Source organism: Callithrix jacchus, chromosome 15, assembly GCF_049354715.1.
Source record: "Callithrix jacchus isolate 240 chromosome 15, calJac240_pri, whole genome shotgun sequence".
Classification (NCBI taxonomy): Eukaryota; Metazoa; Chordata; class Mammalia; order Primates; family Cebidae; genus Callithrix; species Callithrix jacchus.
Window position 1 is genome coordinate 12,109,037 of NC_133516.1, and position 21,720 is coordinate 12,130,756.

Below are 21,720 nucleotides of genomic sequence, written 5' to 3' on the forward strand. Positions count from 1 at the left end.
TCTGCTTAGTTTCCCAAGAACCTTCAAGGGAGTCCCGAGGGAAAGGACATAAATATTCTGGTTACCAGAGGAGAAATATGCCTCCTTTGTCAATTAACAAATGGAACACCTGCCATGAAAACCAGGAAATTCTGCTAAGATGAACCACTCCCTACGACACTGACCTCTGCAGGAAAAACGAGAAACCGGAGTTTGTGGACCAATAATATTGAAGGTCACATTCCAGATTGTGGACATCTAACCAAAGTACAGCCTTTCCACAAGGCTGGCTGTCTCCATAGGGCACTGCCGTATCTCTGGCTCTCATTTCCCTGAGAGATGCTCTATTCCAGCTTTCTCTTGCATTTTGTATTCTGTAGTTCCTGGGGTAAGACCTCACAACATAGCAAACTGCTGACTCCATGCTGACCTACAGATCTGACTTCAGATTCTAGCAGGACTCTTTCAGTTTAAGAAATTGAAGAGGAGAAAAAATGGACCCAGCCTGGCACTGGCCAGCTTAGCAGTCCGAAGATAGAAGCTGCTCAAAATGACTACAGTGCTTCTGACTTTCTGAGTCTGCCCTTGCTCCTAGGGCTCTTTGGATGACATTTATTTCTCCTTGTTGAAGAAATGGTTTGCTAGAATATAAAAAACTTAAGAAAAAAAATTAAAATACAATTTTCTCCTAAAGAGCACTCAAAAGTATACTCCCACCAGTGCTGGATCTATTTCTCTCTCTCTTTTTTTTTCTGAGATAGGATCTCACTCTGTTACCAAGACTGGAGCACAGTGGTGAGATCCCAGCTCACTGCAGATTTCAACTCCTGGGCTCAAGCAATCCTCCCACTTCGGCCTAACCAAGTAACTGAAATTACAGGTGTATGCCCCATGCCTAATTTGTTAAATTTTTTGTAGAGAAGGCCACTATGTGGCCTAGGCTGGTCTTGAACTCCTAGATCAAACTAATCCTCCTGCCTTGGCCCCCCAAAGTGCTGGAAGTATAGGCTTTAGCCACCACACCCAGTCTATTTACTTTCATATATATATATATACACACACACACATACACATATGTACACACACATATATATACACACACACATATATATATACACACATATATACGCACACACACACACACACACATATATATAAATATATATAATCTTATATATTAAATGTTCCTCCTTAAATCACCTCCTACCCACCCATCTGCAGGGAGAGCAAACACAGGTTTCAGCATATCAGGTAACCTACATGAAGAAAGGAGGCTGGAGTAATGACAGAGCCCAGGAGGAACTGTAGCAAATGGCAAGGTATTCACTTCAAAGGTTTTTCAACATTGTGATGGTCAAACCAAACACAGAAACAGGAAGCCCAGTTCAGTCACCAGCAGCCAACATGGGATATTTGATCTACATGCTACAGGGCAAACTGTTTAGGATGAATGACCTTGTCTCCACTACCCCATTCTTCAAGTCCCTCCTGCCCAGTAGTCCCTACACTCTGCTGACATGACCCACATTCACAGGACTCTCCTGACACCTTTGCTTGTTTAGTCCTTTTTCCCCAATGACTATTTTCTTTTTTGGATACAAAGTTCACTTCTGTCACACAGGCTCAAAGTAAAGTGAGGTGATTATGACTCACTGCAGATTCCATCTCCTGGGCTCAAGCGATCTTGCCTCCCAAGTAGCTGGGATTACAAGCATGGACCACCATACCTAGCTAAGTTTGTTATGATGATGATTATTATTTTGAGATGGAGTCTCACTCTATCATCCAGGCTGGAGTGCAGTAGCATGATGTAGACTTACTGCAACCTCCACCTCCTGGGTTCAAGTAATTCTCCTGCCTCGGCCTCCTGAGTAGCTGGGATTACAGGCATGCACCAGCAAGGCCAGCTAATTTTTGTGTTTTAGTAGAGATGGGGTTTCACCATGTTGGCCAGGATGGTCTCAATCCCTTGACCTTGTGATCCACCTGCCTCGGCTTCCCAATGTGCTGGGATTACAGGCATGAGCTGCTGTGCCTGGCCAACCTTTTCTATTTATAAACTACTGAGCCTCATATGTATGCTTATAACAATGCAAAATAGACTAATATAGCAATCGTATGACAACACTTACCAGACTGTGAGGAGCACAATGACAGAAGTACAGAGTGAGACTGAAATGCTCCCAAGGGGCTTTTTGTCGCATCATAGAGAATGGGGTGAGACACCTCGGCTGAGGCTAAAGATGAGCAAAGACGAGAGTCAAAGAGTGATGATGAGGGTAAAGGAAGGTTTCCCGGAGGACACCAGTAAAGTCCCCCAAAGAAACTGACATTCCATGTAGCTGGAGGGTAGGGATATGGGGAGGGTGGTGCAGGATAAAACTGGAAAGGTAAGCCGAGGCCAGCTCTTACCAGGCCCTGTGGCCAAATTAGTTTGATTTTATCTTAAAGGCAATGGGCAGTCACCAGCAGGTTTTAATCAAGAACCATTTTGACCCAAATTAGCGTTTTAGAAAAATTCCTCTGGCTTCAGTGAATAGGCTGAAGTGAGCAAGCCTAGAAGTCAGGAAGACAATTGGAGGCCTTCAAATTAAACCAGTACCAAAGAAAACAGGGCCAGGCATGATGGCTGCTGCCTATAATCTCAAAACTTTAGAAGTCTAAGGTGGGTGGATGTCTTGAGCCCAGGAGTTTAAGACCAGACTGAGCAATGTGGTAAAACCACATCTCCACAAAACACAAAATATTAGTTGGGTGTCGTGGCTCATACCTGTGGTCATACCTCAGCTATCCCAGAGGCTGACGCAGGAGGATAGCTTAAGCCCGGGAGGTTGAGACTGCAGTGAGCCAAGATCACATCGCTGTGCTCCAGCCTGGGCAACAGAGGGAGACGGTCTCAAAAAGAAAATCCCATTCTTCACCTATTAGTGCCCCAATGTTCTCATGAGAACCTTGGAGATGCAGTGAATTCAACTGTCATTGTAATTCAGCAATTCACACCTTTAAGTTTGTGTTTGATTTTCAATAATAACCCTGTGGAAACAAGAAATAAGGAATTGTGTTTGGGCTATCGTGGAAGCTCTCTGGATCTTAGAAGGTGACTTATGCTAAGACTTGAGCTTCGTGTTTTTCTGTCTGTGAGGGCTCAAGCGCAGCGGTCCCCAGGTTTTTGGCACCCGGGACCAATATTATGGAAGACAAGTTTTCCACAGGCTGGGGGCAGGGGTCAGTTTTGGAATATTTCAAGCACATTACATTTATTGTGTACTTTGTGATTACATTGTAGTATATAATAATTATATAACTCACCATAATGTACAATCAGTGTGAGTCCTGAGCTTGTTTGTTTTCCTGCAACTACATGGTCCCATCTGGGGGTGATGAAAGATAGTGATAGATTATCAGGCAACAGATTCTCATAAAGACACAGCAAGGTAGAACCCTTGCATGCACAGTTACACAATAGGGTTCCTGCTCCTATGAGAATCTAATGCTGCCACTGACCTGACAGGAGGTGGAGATCAGGTGGAAAAGACGGGAGTGGCCATAAATACAGATGAAGCTTTGCTTGCCCACCTGCTGCTCACCTCTTCCTGTGTGGCCAAGTACAGGCCTGTGATTCAGGGATTAGGTGCCCCTGCTCCACTGCATCCAAAAGGACCTTCTCGACAGAAGTCTTCATAGTGGTCAAGTAAAGAAGCCACTTAGCTCCTAAGGCATGTGTCTCAGCTGGCATTTCATCACAATCAACAGGAAGTGGTAGCTTGAAACATTATGAGGTCACTTCCTAAAAATCACCAGCAGCCCATTTCCCATTGACAAGGAGCTCAACGCTGCCCCTTGGATAACCAACCTATGCCCAGATCCCATTTGTGTGGGTCTTTCTCCCAGAACCCTTCCTAGCATCAGCTCTGTATTTGTCAGAGTCCAATCAAAAGACAAAAATCACCCAAAGTTTAAACTGGTAAAATTTAAAGTAAAAAAAAATTAATTATATAACAAGGGGACACCATATGAGAGATTGGCTACAAAAGGAAAGAGAACTCTAGAGAACATATGGCTACCAGAGGCCAGACAAGGTGGCTCATGCTTACAATTCCAGCAATTTGGGAAGCCAAGGCTGGAGGACTGCTTCAGGCCAGCAGTTTGAGACCAGCCTTGGAAACACAGTGAGACCCTGGCTCTACCAAAAAAAAAAAAAAAAAATTACCAGGTGTGGTGGAACACACTTGTAGTCCTAGTTACTTGGGAGGCTGAGGTGAAAAAATTGCTTCAGCCCAGGAGGTTAAGGTTGCAGTGAGCCACGATTTCACCACTGCACTTTAGACTGGGCAAGAGACCCTGCCTCAAAAAAACGAAGTATAGGACCAGCTGTTACAAGGAGCAGTAACTTCCTACTGTCCCTACACTGACATAGAGTGACCAAGGAAGGGATTCCCCACTAAGGCTGAGATCCAGGCCCCCTTGGACAGGGCACAGTCATGGGTAATTCAATGGTAGAATTGATGCATTACCACTTGGTGGAACATGCTAGCAATACGCCTTCTGGAATTTGCTGAAAATCCACCATCTAGGGTGCTAGCTTAACGTATTGGTAAACAGCTGTCTCACTACAAAACCACCCAGGAAAATGCGGAGAAACTGCTGGTCACTGCGGGCTACTAAGCATTATGCAGGGCAGGAGCCTGGTGCTGGAGAAGCTCAGTGCCTGTGAAGATTTGTACACAACTAGAAAGAAAAGCCTCTTATGATGCCCCTCAAGCATCATGTACTGACAACATTTAAAAATGCACCAGTTGACAGAGGAAGCATTTAAAGATCCCACCTCTATGTTTGCAGAGCAGGCAGTGAAGGCTGAATTTGGAACTGAGGAGCAGTCATTGGATGAATAGCTGGTACATGACACATTTCCATCTACCAAAGAAGGAAGGAAAGAGAGAAAAATGAGAAAAAAAAAAAACAGGCATGGTTCACACCTGTAACTGCAGCAGTTTGAAAGGCCAAGGCAGGTGAATCACTTAGGTCCAGGAGTTTGAAACCAGCCTGAGTGACATAGAGAAAACTTATCTCCACTACAAATAAAAAAATTAGCTGAGTATGGTGGCATGTGCTGTAGTCCCAACTTCTCAAGAGGCTCCTGGGTTCAAGCAATTCACCTGCCTCAGCCTCCCAAGTGGTGGGAATTACAAGTATGCACCACTATGCTCAGCTAACTTTTGTATTTTTAGTAAAGACAAAATTTTACCATGTTGGCCACATCAGTCTCAAACTCCTGACCTCGTGATCTACCCACCTCAGCCTCCCAAAAGCTTTTGCTCTGTCTTTGCCCACTTAATCTAAGAAAATTAAGCTAAAATAAATTTTGTAACCAAACCAAAATGAAGATAAGAGGTGTGGCTACTATACTCAAAACACTTGAAATACCCTTGACCCAAAAATAACTATCTGGAAGCCAAGAACGACTATCTGGAAGTCAGCATCCTCAGAGTCCATTTCAGAGGCAAACTAGAAATATGTCAGTGTAAACTATGAGAGTCCAGAGCCTTCGTTTGAGTAAAACTAGGTGCAGCAAAACCATGGACTCCATGCATGACTGGTATTGTAAAAGAGGCCACAGGGAGAATTAAATATGATACCCTTGGCCGGGCGCAGTGGCTCACACCTGCGATCCCAACACTTTGTGAGGCCGAGGTGGCAAGATCGTTTGAGGTCAGGAGTTTAAGAGCAGCCTGGCCAACGTGGTAGAACCTCGTCTCTACTAAAAATATAAAAATTAGCCAGGCATGGTGGCAGGTGCCTGTGATCCCAGCTACCTGGGAGGCTGGGGCAGGAGAATCACTTGAATCCAGGAGGCAAGGGTTGCGGTGAGCTGAGATCACAACACTACACTCCAGCCTGGGCAACAGAACAAAATTCCATCTGCAAAGTTTCTTCTAAACTCAATTTAAGGCACCATGTACCAAAACCAGATAGTAATAAATTAAATAAATTTTAGCCTTTTTCATGCCATCCAATTACATCTTGGTCAGTTCACAAACATGTTTCCGCAAATGCTGGAGGAGTTTTTCTCTTTAGGAGTTTTTCTCTTTACCCTGCTTAACAAAAGATTTCACACACAAAGAGAATGGAGACAGCCCCACTTCAGGACATGCTACAGGGAGAGAACTGACTGTCCCAAACAGAGAGGGCTCCACACCCCTCTGACAACTCCACAATAGACCAGCTACACACAAATGCCTGAAGTAAGGAAGTCCATTAAGAAAATGAACAGTTGGTGAGATCAAGACTTCTGAGCCAAAGGGCCTGCAGCTGGTCTGACGATTCATCAAAAAGTCTGAATTTAAATGGACACATATCGGACTGTGACACGTAATAAAAGAACTGAAGCAGCCAAGTGTCTTGATTTGGGTTTCCTTTCCACTGTATGCAGCTCCAGTGAATGGAGAAGTGAGCATGCCTGTGGTACTCCTGACACATCTGGGATAGTTCCCATCCACAGTAGTCAACCTTTGGGATTATCCACACATTGCAGGGTCACTGCCCATCTGTGCTGACCTCGAATGTCCAGAGAAAAGCTTTTGTTTAGAGACTGGAGAGAAAAATGTCAAACCTGAAAGCCCATGAACTGTCTTAGCCAGGGGGAACACATGAAGGAAACACCATAGAATCTCACATCAGAAGCCTAATTTCAGGTTGACCTCGAAAGCTTTACGATTGTTGAGTAATCAGCTTACTTTCTCTAGGCTCTGTTATTCTCACATCAATAAAAAGAAAAGCAGACTGAATAGTCTCCCAGATCGATTCCAATCTTAACATCCTCTGGCTTTATGATTAAAGAATGATAATAATAAATAAGGTTAAAACTGTGGCTTAACCCCAGTAGGAGCCCGCTGGGATTATGCTAAGCAAAACTAGTCCACATAGAAAGAGCCATTCTGACCACATCCCCCCCTATGCCAGCTATCATACACATATGCACCACAGGTATGAAAAGTCCCTTCCACAGACGACTGTCTGATTCAATCATAGGCTGATTTATTCATTCAAACAACAAATATTTACTGAGCACCTTCTAGGGATTTAGGCTTACAACAGAACAAAACAGACAAAATCCCTTCCCTTACTTACCTTTTAGTGAAGGAGGAGGGGGAGTCAAACATCAAATAGGAAATATAATTAACGATATATTTTATGCAGGGCTTGCAGGGATTCACTCAGGGTGGCTGGAAAAATATTAAGGGAAATATTAGGGAAGTATAGAATATAGTCTCAAACCTTTGGGAAGCCAAAGTTTTAATGAGCCAGGCTGAAGACAGCCAGTTCTTACATTCGAGCTTTAAGTCATATGGTTGAGCCTGTTTACCCCACATTCCTTTTTCTCTACTCTGTTTACTCATGTAAACTTCATGCCAGCTGTTCCTCTAAGGGGAAGGTTGAAAAAGAATTACTTCTTAATGCTGTTTATTCTGGACCTCAGAACCAAAAGTTTTTATCATTCTTAAAACCACTCTTTTAACCATCTTAATTATCCACAAGTATGTTAACTTAAAACCTCTTTTACTACTTCTATACTGAATAAATGCAAGAATGAACAAGGAGTCTATTAGCTGCAATCACTCTCTAAAACTTGATGACACCCTAGCCCAACTCTTACACTGTATTCTGTATGTATGGGCATATTTTATTCATCCGATACTTATACTAAATAAATGTTTGTTTAATAAGTGAAACTAAATGTGAATTGTAAGTATAAAGAAGTCACGATGAGAGGTGAGCAAAAGGCCCATCTTCATCAAATTAATCTCTTCTTAGGGAAGACACTGAATTTGTGCCTGCAGATTATCATCTTACCTTTTAATAACAAATTTAATTTCATTGCCCACTTGAATGATGTTTCCCAGCCTTGGGATTCCCTATCATGAGGGACTTCTGAAAGGAAATGTTTTCCAGTAGTTCTTCCACACACAGATCATTCACATGTCCTTCAAATTTTTGGTCTTAAAAACGATCTTCAAAGATTAAACTTTGTTTTGCAATATCCTTAAAGAGAAGAGAAAGAAAAAATCATTATAGACAATAAAGAACATAACCTAAGCTGGTGTGCAGTGGCATGATCTTAGTTCCTTGCAATCTCGGCCTCTCGGGTTCAAGCAATCCTCCTGCCTCAGTCTCCCGAGTAGCTGAGATTACAGGTGCCTGCCAGCATGCCTGTCTAATTTTTGTATATTTTTAGTAGAGACAGGGCTTAACTAAGTTGGCCAGGCTGGTCTCCAACTCCTGACCTCAGGTGATCCACCCACCTTGGCCTCCCAAAGTGTTGGGATTACAGGCATGAGCCAATGTGCCCAGTCACAAACACTATTTGGAAGCAGCTTTTTGCTACTGTCTGCTCGTGACTGTAATAACCCTCCTCCATTGGCTGCCTTACAGTAGCGCATTTCGGGCTACAATTTCATCTGCACTGCAGCCATGAGATCAATGCTCTTTATCCCTTCAACCTCGTGAGCATGCTGTTTAATAAGAAATAACTTTCCACAAAGAATTCATGGAATGGGAATTAAAAATAGTAAGCAGAGGCTGGTTTAGATGAAAAGAGGCATAACAACCAAAGTTAGCATATGAAGATTGTTTAAAGCCATATTTAAAACAAAATTTTCTCAGATACTATTCAGATAAGAGTAAGGAAACTCGACTAAGGGCTACATATGAGCTGACACCAAAAAATCATTGTTAAATTTGTCAGATGTGATGAGAGAGTGGCTGTTTGGGGATGCACACTGAACAGATAAAATGATGTGGTGACTGCGATTTGCTTTATAATATTCCTGCAAAGGGAGGTAAAAGAATAGCAGAACAAAATGTGGACAATCTTAATGATCGCAGAAATTGAGGAATGGGTATTTCAGTTTATATCGTACTATTTTCTCTACTTTTGAATAGGTATAAAAACTATAATTTAAAAATGTAAAAAAAAACAGTCGGGAGCAGTGGCTCATTCCTATAATTCCAGCACTTAAGGAGGCTGAGGCAGGTGGATCACTTGGGTCACGAGTTAAGAGACCAGCCTGGCCAACATGGTGAAACCCTGCCTCTACCAAAACTACACACACAAAATATTAGCCAAATGTGGTGACAGGCACCTGTAGTCCCAGCCACTCAGGAGGCTGAGGCAAGAGAATCACTTGCACCCAGCAGAAAGAGGCTACAGTGAGCCAAGATCAGCCTCGGCGACAGAGTGAGAATCTGCTTCAATAAAAAAAAAAAAACACCAAAAACAAAGATAAAAGTAAAAATTAATTTACTATTCCCTGCTCTGAAGCCACATCTAAACAGAATTCTAAAAAGAAAGATTCTAGCAATTTACATGGTGCTATTTATATAGAAATCTCCCTTGCACCTTTCTATGTAAATTTAAATATTTTGCAACCTGATGGCTGGGAGTGGTTCAAAGCTGGGCATGGTAACACATGCCTGTAGCCCCGGCCACTTAGGACGCTGAGGCAGGAGGATAACATGAGCCCAAAAGTTCTAGTCACGCCCAGACAACATAACAAGACCTGGTTTCTTTAAAAAGAAATGGGGACCTGAGAGGGAGCTCATTGATGAGTTATTTTGGTGATATAAACAAGTGCTATCAAAACACTAGTATAAAATCCAAAATTAAATCTACTGCCAGATTTTTCTCCTTACCTCTGGACTCATTTATGCAATTGCCTCCTCTACCTCCACAACTCAACTTGAAAGAAATTAATTTCTTTGATCTTAGATTGGCTTTCCTCTAACATCTAAGATTTGTATTAAATTCTTACTTCATGTTATTAGCACCAAATCTGAAAGGATCTAGTATAGGAACTCTTTGAGATAAGAAACACATAAAATGAAATCGTTCTCATATCTGTAAAAAGAAGTATGCCCATAAACAAACAGTAAAAAATTAGAGGCTTTCAGTCACAATAAAGAATGATGTTAAATAAAATTATTCTGTCAATTCAACAAGAAACTATATAAACCTAATTCTAACAAACTTTCTATAAAATAAAAAAGAACCAATTGTCAGAGCTGAGAGTAAAAAGTGGAAGTTTTAGAAAGAGATGAAGTCAACTGCAGAACATGCCTATCACATATCATAAAGACTGTCCCAATCACACCCATCCCCCTTATTCCACCTAGTATCACCTGAGGTCAGGAGCCCAAGACCAACCTGGCCAACATAGTAAAATCCCTTCTCTACTAATAATACCAAAATTAGTCTTGAATGGTGGTGGGTGACTGTGAGGCAAAAGAACTGCCTGAACCCAAGAGCCAGTTAGCCAAAATCATATCATAGCACTCCAACCTGGGTGACAACAGTGAAAACTGTCTCAGGAAAAAGAAAAACAAATTCCTTTGGGAAGGCTTTCTTCATAGAGATCTTCAACATGAGACTGGAGAGAAGGGTATGGAATCATCACCGGACCTTTGGCTTTTACACCTTGAGGTATAAGAACAAAAAGGAAAAGGGATATAATTTAAACACAATTTGCAGGAAAGAATCATTATTGAATCTGTATTGCTCTTTAACTTTCTTTTCTTGAAACAGAGTTTCACTCTTGTCGCCCAGGCTGGAGTGCAGTGGCATGATCTCGGCTCATGGCAAGCTCCATTTCTCAGGTTCAAATGATTCTCCTGCCTCAGCCTGCTGAATAGCTGGTATACAGGAGCCTACCACCACCCCCAGCTAAGTTTTGGATTTTTTGCAGAGACAGAGTTTCAACATTTTGGCCAGGCTGGTCTCGATCCCCTGACCTCAGGTAATCTGCTCGTCTCAGCCTCCCAAAGTACTGGGATGAGCCACTGAGCTGCCTCAGCACTTTCTTATGTTCTTAAATAGCCTAACCCAGGTGGGGGCAGTGGCTCATGCCTGTAATCCCAACAACTTTGAAAGACAAGGTCAGAAGGTTGCTTCAACCTAGGAGTTCAAGACAGGCCTGGGCAACATAGCTAGACCACTCCTCATCTCTACAAAAATTAGGCCAGGTGTGCACCGCACCTAGTTAATTTTTATATCTTTTGTAGAGAGAGGGTTTCATCATGATGCCCAGGCTGGTCTCAACCTCCTGAGCCCAAGCCATCCCCCCGCCTCGGCCCTCAAAGTGCTGGGATTACAGGGCCCAGGGAGCCTCATGTTTTCTTTAAGCAGTCCCCTACTCTTCACACTTGGATAGTTTTCTTTTTGTTCTTTTAGGCAGGGTGTACCTCAGTCTCACAGGTTGGAGTTCTGTGCTGGGATCATAGCTCATTGCAGCCTTGAACCCTGGGGTTCAAGTAGCTGGGAGGCTGAGGTGGGACTACAGATACAGGTCATACCATGTTGCCCAAGCTGCTCTTGAACTCCTGGACTGAAGGGATCCCCCTACCTCAGCCACACAGACATTGCAGTTACAAGGCTTCACTCTGAGAAGACAACACATCTCCAGGCCCTGTCCTTTCCCTGTGACTTCCCTGAAAACCCACCCCTGTGACATCACAGAGCCCCCCCTCAGATGGAGCCAATCAGAACTCCAAAAGAAAATGTCAGTTGCATGCCAGTCAGATGTCGGCATTGTTCATGTTTCAAAAGCTAACACTGGCATGACTGACTTAGTGTTGGACCCAGAAAAATTAAAAAGTGAAGGATAAAAATATGTAAAATAGGCTGAGTATGATGGCTCATGCCTGTAATCCCAGCACTTTCAGAGAACGAGGCAGGTAAATCACAAACTCAGGATTTTGAGACCAGCCTGGCCAATAAGGAGGCTGAGGAAAAAGAATTGCTTGAACCCAGGAGGCAGAGATTGCAGCCAGCCGAGATCACGCCACTGCACTCCAGGCTGGGTGACAAGAGTGAAAACTTTGTCTCAGAAAAAAAATTCTTTCGGAAGTCCTTCTACATAAAGATCTTCAACATGAGACTGGAAAAAAAGTATAACATCATCCTGGACCTTTGGCTTTTAAGCTTGAGCTGTAACTGAAAAAAAAAAGGATATCATTTAAATACAATTTGTAAAAAAGAATAATTATTCAATCTGTATTGCTCTTTAATTTTTTTTTTTTTAACGAAGTCTTGGTCTGTTGCCAAATGGGAGTGCAGTGGCACAATCTCAGCTCACTGCAGCCTCCATCTCTCATGTGCAAGCAATTCTCCTGCCTCCGCCTCCTGAGTATTTGGGACTACAGGTGCCTGCCACCATGCCCAACTAATTTTGGTACATTCAGTAGAGACGGGGTTTCACCATATTGGCTAAAATCATCTTGATCTCCTGTCCTCATGATCCACCCACCTTGGCCTCCCAAAGTGCTAGAATTACAGGCATGAGCCACCAGGCCCTGCATTGCTCTTTAACTTTTATAATTTGTTCTTTACTTCTGTTATTGTAATTCAGTCCAAAAAATAGTATGAAAAAAATAAAAAGAACCTCCAAAATGCTAATATTCTGATTATCAAACTCTACAGCAAAATATCCCATTACAGCTGGGTACAGTGACTCACACCTGTAATCCAGCACTTTGGGAGCCTGAGGTCAGTGAATCACATAAGATCAGTAGTTCAAGACCATCCTTGCCAACATGGGAAAACCCATCTCTACTAAAAATACAAAAACTACCTATGTGTGGAGACAGGTGCCTGCAATCCCAGTTACTCGGGAAGCTGAGGTAGGAGAATCACTTGAACCCAGGAGGTGGAGTTGCACTGAGCCAAGATCATGCCATTGCACTCCAGCATGAGGGACAAGAGGGAAACTCTGGCTAAAAAAAAAAAAAAAAAAAAAAACCAGAAAAGGAAAGAAAGAAAGAAATAATCCCATTATTTAAGCCAATGTAGATAGAGCCAGACTTTCTACAACAGTCTGAACCAAATTATAAGGCCAGAAAAAAATACCAGCTAATGTTATTTAATATATGCAGTACTGAATGAAAAATGCAATATTTTCAAAACATAAACATTAGTGTAACCTCATTGGACTTAGAAATAATTTTTTTAACTAATAGAAACCAAAGATTCTCCTGAACTGCAACATTTCAGCTAGCATTTATTTACTCAAGATTGAAATACTACAACAGCTATAAAATGTCAAGAGCTGGGATGGGCACTGTGGCTGATACTTGTAATCCCAGCACTTTGGGAGGCCGAGGCAGTCAGAAAACCTGAGGTCTGGAGTTCGAGACCAGCCTAACCAACATGGAAAAATCCTGTCTTGACTAAAAAACAAACAAACAAACAAACAAACAAAATTGGCTAGACATGGTGGTATACACCTGTAATCCCAGCTACTTGGGAGACTGAGGCAGGAGAATCACTTGAACCCAGGAGGAGGATGTTGTGATGAGCTGAGATCAAGCCTTTGCATTCCAGCCTGGGCAACAAAAGCGAAACTACCTCTCAAAAAAAAAAAAAAAAAAAAAAAAAATTCAAGAGCTAGTCATTGAACGGGCTCACACCTGTAACCCCAGCACTTTGCAAGGCCTAGGTGGGTGGATCACCTGAGGTCAGGAGTTCGAGACCAGCCTGGCCAACATGGTGAAACCCCGTCTCTACTAAAAATACAAAAATTAGCCTGGCATGGTGGCACTTACCTGTAGTCCCAACTACTAGAGACACTGAAGCAGGAGGATTGCTTGAACCTGAGAGGTGGACATTGCAGTGAGCTGAGATCATGCCACTGCCCTCCACCCTGGGTGACAGAGCAAGACTCTCTCAAAGAAACAAAATGGCAAGAGCATGGGTAGTAGTCAAATTAAACATAACCAACAATCTCCCATCAGAATAGCTCCATTTTTTGCTATCATTATGTGTTAAAGTCTATTTGCTAAACATTGACATTTGTCCTAAACTTTCAAGTGCACCATATAACACATTGGTGCTCACTGAAGTTTAATATCCTTTGCTGTACACTAAACTTGAAATATCATACTTATAGATCAAAACCAAAGTATCTTTCCCTAAGGTAATTACCACTAATGCTGCTTTAAAATTATAAAATGTGAAGATTTTTTATAATGTCACAACAGCTGAAAATTATTGTCATTAAACAGAATAATCTAATAAATCACCATCACAAAAAAGCCCCACAACATAATCTATTTCATCTTATGAAAAGCACTTACATTTATAAAACTGTTAGAGTCAATTTATAAAACGTTAATAGCAAATTATTTTTACTTAGAATTGTACTAAATTAACAATACAATAAAGACATAGGCCAGGTGTGGTGGCTCACACCTGTATCCCAGCACTTCAGTAGGCCCAAGGCAAATGGATCACTTGAGGTCACAAGTTCCAGATCAGCCTTGCCGACATGGGGAGACCCCACATCTACTAAAAATACAAAAATCAGGCAGGCGTGGTGGTGGACACCTGTAATCCCACCTATTCGAGAAGCTGAGGTAGAAGAATCACTTGAACCTGGGAGGCGAAGGTTGCAGTGAGCCGAGATCGTGCCATTGCGTTCCAGAACGGGTGACGAGAGCAAAACTCCAGCTCAAAAAACAAAATCCCATTACTTTAAGCCAATGTAGATACACCCAGACGTTCTATAGCAATCTGAACCACATCATAAAACCAGAAAAGCACATCAGCTAATATTAGGTAATACATATAGTACTAAATGGAAAAGGTAGTATTTTCAATACATAAACATCAGTGCAACCTTACTGGACTCATAAAAACACATACTGGAGTTATAAACATAATTTTGAAAAGTACCAGAAACAGAAGATTCTCCTGAACTACAACATTTGAGCTAGCATTTATTTACTCAACATTAAAATAGTATAATAGCTATAAAAAGTCAAGAGCTGGGCTGGGGGTGGTGGCTCACACCTGTAGTCTCAGCACTTTGGGAGGTTGAGGCAGGCAGATCACCTAAGGTCAGGAGTTCAAGACCAGCCTGACCAACATTAAACTCTTGTCTCTACTAAAAATGCAAACTTAGCTGGGCATGATGGCACGTAACTGTTATCCCAGCTACTCAGGAGGCTGAGGCAGAAGAATCGTTGGAACCCAGGAGGCGGAGGTTGTCGTGAGCCAAGATCGCACTATTGCACTCCAGCCTGGGTAATGAGAGTGAAACTCCATCTCAAAAAATAAATCAATAAATATATAAAATAAATGAAAGTCAATCACTGGCCAAATGCGGGTGGCTCACACCTGTAAGCCCTGAATTTTGGGAGGCCAGGGCAGGTGGATCATTCGAGGACAGGAGTCTGAGAGCAGCCTGGCCAATGTGGTGAAACCTCATCTCTACTACCTACACAGAAATTAACTAGACATGGTGGCAGGTGTCTGTAATAGCAGATTCTTGGGAGGTTGAGGCAGGTGGATCACCTCATGTTAAGATCTCAAGACCAGCCTGGCCAACAGAATGAAACCCCACCTCTACTATAAAAAAATTAGATGGGCATGGTTGTTTGTGCCTGTAATCCCAGCTACATGAAAGGCTGAGGCAGGAGAACAGCTTGAACTCAGGAGGTGGAGGTTGCAGTGAGCTGAGATCACACCACTGCACTCCAGGATGGGTAACAGAGCAAAACTCCATCTCAAAAAAAAAAAAAAAATTAAGAAAGAAAACATTTGTTATGGGGAGACTAGAAATATGATCTTGCTGGCAATCCTTCCATTTTAGGAAATCTAAACAGTGTGAGTCCATTCTGTTTTGTCCCTCTCCACTCCAGAAACAAAACCAGTAAACAAATCCATTCTATTTCTTTCAAAACATATCTAACAATTAAGAGATGATATGCATGGCTCCACACTCTAAAAGGAAACCTTATGTCCTGGGTATCACAGACAGTTGATGAAGCCTTGTTCAGTTGACTGGTGTAGACTTCAATAATAAACTGTTCAATGTACTATGCCAGATAAACATTCCATCTCAGAAGTAGAACAAATACTGTTATCTTAGTTCTGTCTACACATAAATGCAATATTTACACATATTTATAATGGGTTAATACAAATGAACTGAGTTAATTGTTCTAGAGAGTAATAGAATTTGGACAAGATGAATTCTCCTGTCCTGGCACATAATTAGTAGTTAGAGGCATTTGATTTCACATGAAAGGTACCATTAAATAATCAATGGTAAGCATTAAATAATTATTGCACATGATCTTCTCATCTGAGTTAATACTGAAGACCTACCTCCTGAAGCTGGTGTATCAAGTTGTAAATCTTCACGTGTAGAATTAATAAGTTCATGTCTAAAAGGTGACAATAAACATTTAATATTCACCATGCAATATTCAGCAAAGTAATATCCACTAGTACATATTTAACATTTAATCATCAAGGGTGGTTTTGAAAAGAAAAGACAGGCTGGGGGCAGTGGCGCCGACGTGTAATCCCAACACTTTGAAAGGCAGGCAGATCATGGGTTAAATGTTTGAGACCAGCCTGGCCAACATGGTGAAACCCCATCTCTATTAAAAACACAAAATTTAGCCTGGAGTGGTGGCAGGTGCCTGTAATCGCAGCTACTCAGGAGGCTGAGGCAGGCGAATTGTGTAAACCCAGAAAGCAGAGGTTGCAGTGAGCCAAGATCATACGACTGCACTCCAGCTGGGTTGAGAGCAAGACTCTGTCTCAGGAAAAAAAATTAAGAAAAGGTTATCTGAAGGCTTGAGCACAACTAAATCTACAGAGTAACAAAACAAAATAACAATTGCAAATTGTCTCATTAGCTGCTTCATGGAGCATGTGTCCTCACAAGTAAAGTGCTAACTCGGCAACACACAGCTCTTTTGAAGCATACTACAAATATCTTTAATGGGATCCTTTAATATCACGTTGTATTCAAGGCTATCTCCCGCTAATCTTCTATAAATACAATCACATATCCCCTCATATGCTTTAAAAGTCTCAGGCCTAAAAACAAGACATGGATAGTGTTTTCTTCCATCTACCAAAGAAGGAAGGGAAGAGAGAAAAGAGAGAGATAACCAGGTATGGTGGTTCACACCTGTAATCCCAGCAGTTTGGGAGGCCAAGGCAGGTGGATCACTTGGGTCCAGGAGTTTCAAACCAGACTGGACAACATAGTGAAACACTGTCTCTACTAAAAATACAAAAGTTAGCTGAGTGTGGTAGCATGTGAAGGTAGTCCCAATTTCACAAGAGGCTGAGGTAAAAAGATCATGAGGGTCTGGGAGTTCGAGGCTGCAGTGAGCCATGATCACACCACTGCATTCCTGCCTGGGCGACACAGTGAGATCCTGTCTCAAAAAAACAAATGTTGGTGAAAATGTAGAAACTGGAACCCACATACATTACTGGTGGGAACATAAAATGGTTTAACTGCTTTGATTGGATGTTTCTTTTCTTGTCATTTGCATTTTATTTGTTTAAATCAAGACAGGGTCTTGCTATCTTGCCCACACTGGTCTCTCCTAACTCATAGGCTCATGTGATCCTCGCACCTCAGCAGCCTCTCATGTAGCTGGGATTACAGATGTGAGTCACCGTACCTGACTGGTGTAACCATTTTGGAAAACAGTTTCTCAAAAGCCTAAATGTACAGTATCATAGAATGCAACAAGTTCTCTCCTAGGCATAGATTCCAGAGAAATAAAAATATATGTCCACACAAAAACTTGTACATGAAAATCTTCATAGCAGTATTATTCATAATGATCAATATATGAAAACAACCGAAATGTTCATCAACTGATGAACAGATAAATAAAATATAGTGTGAGTCTACCGTAGAGTATATTATTCAGCCGTAGAAGGAAAAAAATACTGACACATGCCATGACATGAAGGAACTCTGTAAACATTGTGCTAGGAGCGAAAACAAAAGCCAGCCACAAAAGATCCCCACATATTGCATAATCCTATTTATATAAAAGGTCCAGATCATGCAACTCTAAAGTGACAGAAAACAGATCAGCGGCTGCCTATGGGAGCACAGGGGTATAGGGGGAGTAGGAACTAGTAGCAAAGAAATGTAGAGTTCTCTGGAGGGAAATGAAAGCTTCTAAAATTGATTGTGGTGACAGATGCACAGCTCCATGAATACTTTTGCATACTTTTATGAATCAGTTGTAAGGGATGTTAACTATATTTCAATAAAGCTGTTATTTAAAATAAATAGGGGACTGGGTACAGGTGGCTTATACCTGCATATAATCCCAGAACTTTGGGAGGCTGAGGCAGGAGGACCACTTAAGGTAAGGAGTTAAGACCATCCTGGGCGACACAGCATGATCCCATCCCTACAACAAAAAATAAAAAAATTAGCTTTGCGTAGTGGTGTACATCTGTACTCGCAGCTACTTGGGAGGCTGAGGTGGGAGTATTACTTAAGTTTGAAACTATAGCAAGCCGTGATCACACCTCTGCACTGCAGCCTGAGTGATGGAACAAGAAAAAAGGAAAGAAAAGAAATGCAAGTTTATATGACTTTGTGAGAGTAACCAAGTTTGAGGAGAAATGGAAGAACAAAAGAGCACTGGATGTTGAGGGTGGCTGGCTGGTGAGGTGCAGCTGCTAACTAACTTCTGAAAAAATGTGTTAGTAAAATTACAGCTCTGGGGATCAGTCACGCAGTCAAATGATGAACGTTAAATCCATTACAAATGCTCATCTTTCTTTACATGCCTTCAAGTGAAAAATTCCTAAGGGCCTAAATAGCAAGTTGTCTGAAATGACAGCAGCTTTTTATTAAAGAAATATTATCAAAAACAAAAACTTAAATGGTTTTGTTTGATGGAACTTATAATACTTTGCTTTTAATTTCTCATTAATGTTTAATGAGACAGTAACTGAATATGCCATCCTTGCTTTCTTCCCCAAAAATGCTCAAACACTTTTCATTGTATTTTTCTTAGTATTAAGCCCCCAATGACAGGGTTCTTGTCAAACCCAATTTTGCACATCTGATGCTTATACTAAATAAATGTTTGTTCAATAAGTGAACCTAAATATTAAGTGTAAATAGAAAGAAGTCATGATGAGATGGAACGAAAGGCCCATCTTCATCAAATTAATCTCTTAATTTGTTTCTGCAGATTATCTTACCTTTTAATAAAAATTTAATTCAGTTGCCCACTTGACTGATGTTTCCCAGCCTTGGAACTCCATATCATGAGGGACTTCCGAAAGAAATGCATTCCGGTAGTCTTTCCATATACAAATCATGTGAACGTGCTTCAGAGTTTTGGTCTTAATAAAGATCTTCAAAGATCCTAAAAGATAAAGCTTTTTCTTAATACACTTAGGAAGTCAGAGAAAGAAAATTATTATAGAAGATAAAGAATACAACCTAAGCAGTACTTTTTTTGAGATGGAGTCTTCCTCTGTCACCCAGACTGGAGTGCAGTGGCATGATCTCAGCTCACTGCAACCTCCACCTCCCAGGTTCTAGCAATTCTCCTGCCTCGGCCTCCCAAGTAGCTATTATTGGCACCTGCCATCATGCCTGGCTAATTTTTGTATTTTTTTAGTAGAGACCGGGTTTCACCATTTTGGGCAGGATGGTCTCAAACTCCCCATCTCAGGTGGTTCGCCCATCTCGGCCTCCCAAAGTGCTGGGATTACAGGCATGAGCCGTTGCACCCAGCCCGTAAATACTATTTGGAAGCAGCCTTTTGCTACTCCCGGCTGGTGACCTTTAATAACCCTCCTCCATTGCTGCTGCACACTGGCACATTTCAGGCTACACTTTCACCTGCACTGCAACCACAAGACCAATATTCTTTACCTCTTCAACCTTGTAACCATGCTATTTTAAAAGAAATAACTTTCCACAAAGAATTCATGGAATATGAAATAACAATAGTAAGCAGAGGCTAGTTTAGATTAAAAGAGGCATGATAACCAAACTTAGCACAAGAAGATTGTTTGGATCCAGATATACAGCAAACAATGAGCTGACACCAAAGATTCATTGTTAATTTTGTCAGATGTGAGGAGATAGTGGCTGTTTGGGGATGTGCACTGAACAGGTAAAATGACGTGAAGGCTGTGATTTGCTTTACATTATTCTTGCAAAGGAAGGAAAAGAAATAGAACAAAATGTAGCACAATCTTAATAATCACAGAAATTGAGGAATAGGCATTTTAGTGTTCATCGTAGTATTTTCTCTACTTCTGAATAGGTATATAAACTGTAATTTAAAAATGTAAAAAAAGAAAAAAAATGGTCAGGCACAATGGCTCATGCTTGTAATCCCAACTCCTTGAAAAGCCAAGGTAGGGGGATCACTTGGGTCAGGAGTTCAAGATCAGCCTGGCCAACATGGTGAAACCCTGCCTCTACCAAAAAAAAAAAAAAAAAAAGCTGGGTGTGGTGGCAGGCACCTGTAGTCCCAGCTACTCAGGAGGTTGAGGCAAGAGAATCAGTTGAACCAGGGAGGAAGAGGCTGCAGTGAGCTACTGCACTCCAGCCTGAACAACAGAGTGAGAATCTGCCCTAATAAAAAAAGCTAAAAATGAATTTACTAATCCATGCTCTGAAGCCACATCCAAACAGAACTCTAAAGAAAAACATTCAAGCAATTTACATGGTGCTATTTATATACAGATCTCCCATGCACCTCTGAATGTAACATTTAAGTATTTTGCAACATTATGGCTGGGAGTGGCTCAAACCTGGGCATGGTGGCACATGGCTGTAGCCTTAGATACTACTTAGGAGACTGAGACAGGAGGATAACTTGAGCCCAGGAGTTCTAGCCCAGCCCAGAAAACATAACATGACCCTGTTTCTTTAAAAAGAAAAGTCAGGGAGCTGTCAGGGAGCTCACTGATAAATTATTTTGGTGCTATCAACAACTGCTATCAAAACACTACTACAAAATCCAAAATGATATCTATTGCCAGACCTTTCTCCTTACTTCTAAACTCATTTACCAAACTGCCTCCCCCACCTCCACAACTCAACTTGAAACTAATTAATTAATTTCTTTGTTATTAGATTGGCTTTCCTCTACTATCTAAAGACTTGTCTTAAGTTCTCACTTCATGTTATTAGCATCAAATCTGAAGGGATCTAGTGTAGGAGCTCTTTGACATAAGAAACACATGTGTTTTTGAGAAATCACACAAAGTGAAATAATTATCATAGCTGTAAAAAGAAATATGCCCACACATAAATAACAGTAAAAGATTAGAGGCTTTCAGTCATACTAGAGAGTGATGTTAAATCAAATTATTCTGTTAATTCAACAAGAAAATATATAAACCTAATTCTGACAAACTTTCTATAAAATAAAAAAAAAATGTTGGGGTTGACAGTGAAAACTGGAACTTTTAGAAAGAGGTGAGACCAACTGCAGAATGTGCTCATCACGCATCACCAAGGCTGTCCCAATCACACCCTCTGCCTCATTATCCCCCTTATTCCAGTTAATTCTTTCCCAGTCCATAATCCCGTCTTCCATAGTAAGTATCTCCTACTTACTACACATTTCCCCACCAGATTAAATGATCCAGAATGCATGGGGCAGGGCACTATCTTCCACACTGCCCAGTTTCCAACACCTGACTCACAGGTACCAAATGACTTCAGGATTATGAGGTTGGAAGCAGTGATTATTTCCTCAATACTTGCAGTGGTTCACGGCAATGAAAATCCCAAGATTTCCTTTCCCCTTTCAGAGGCATTTGAACCAGAGCAACACCATCTAAAATAGGAGCTGGGTAAAATGAGGCTGAGACCTACTGAGTTGCATTCTCAGATAGTTAAGGCATTCTAAGTCACAGGCTGAGGAAGGAGGTCAGCA

At 41.5% G+C, this 21,720-nt stretch overlaps 2 protein-coding genes across 60 annotated transcripts in view; one reads left to right on the forward strand and one right to left on the reverse strand.

Annotated features, from left to right (window-relative positions):
• LOC144576535 (uncharacterized) overlaps positions 1 to 21,720 on the forward strand; it is a 197,322-nt gene that overhangs the window by 61,943 nt on the left and 113,659 nt on the right. The gene's annotated exons all lie outside the window — the stretch shown is intronic.
• The window catches only part of LOC144576507 (uncharacterized), a 79,507-nt gene that overhangs the window by 48,236 nt on the left and 9,551 nt on the right, over positions 1 to 21,720 (reverse strand). For 26 of the 50 annotated variants that reach the window (XR_013527108.1, XR_013527103.1, XR_013527104.1 and 23 more), the window contains 10 exons: positions 19,016 to 19,182; positions 18,115 to 18,210; positions 16,139 to 16,197; positions 10,316 to 10,450; positions 7,831 to 8,019; positions 7,108 to 7,202; positions 4,805 to 4,893; positions 3,289 to 3,350; positions 2,750 to 3,012; positions 2,112 to 2,216 (listed from right to left, as the gene is read on the reverse strand). The gene's annotated coding sequence lies outside the window, so the exon portion shown is untranslated. Of the gene's footprint in view, positions 1 to 2,111; positions 2,217 to 2,749; positions 3,013 to 3,288; positions 3,351 to 4,804; positions 4,894 to 7,107; positions 7,203 to 7,830; positions 8,020 to 10,315; positions 10,451 to 12,602; positions 14,499 to 15,109; positions 16,198 to 18,114; positions 18,211 to 19,015; positions 19,183 to 21,720 lie in introns of those variants that run through there. The other 24 variants (XR_013527119.1, XR_013527141.1, XR_013527144.1 and 21 more) reach the window with 23 other exon arrangements.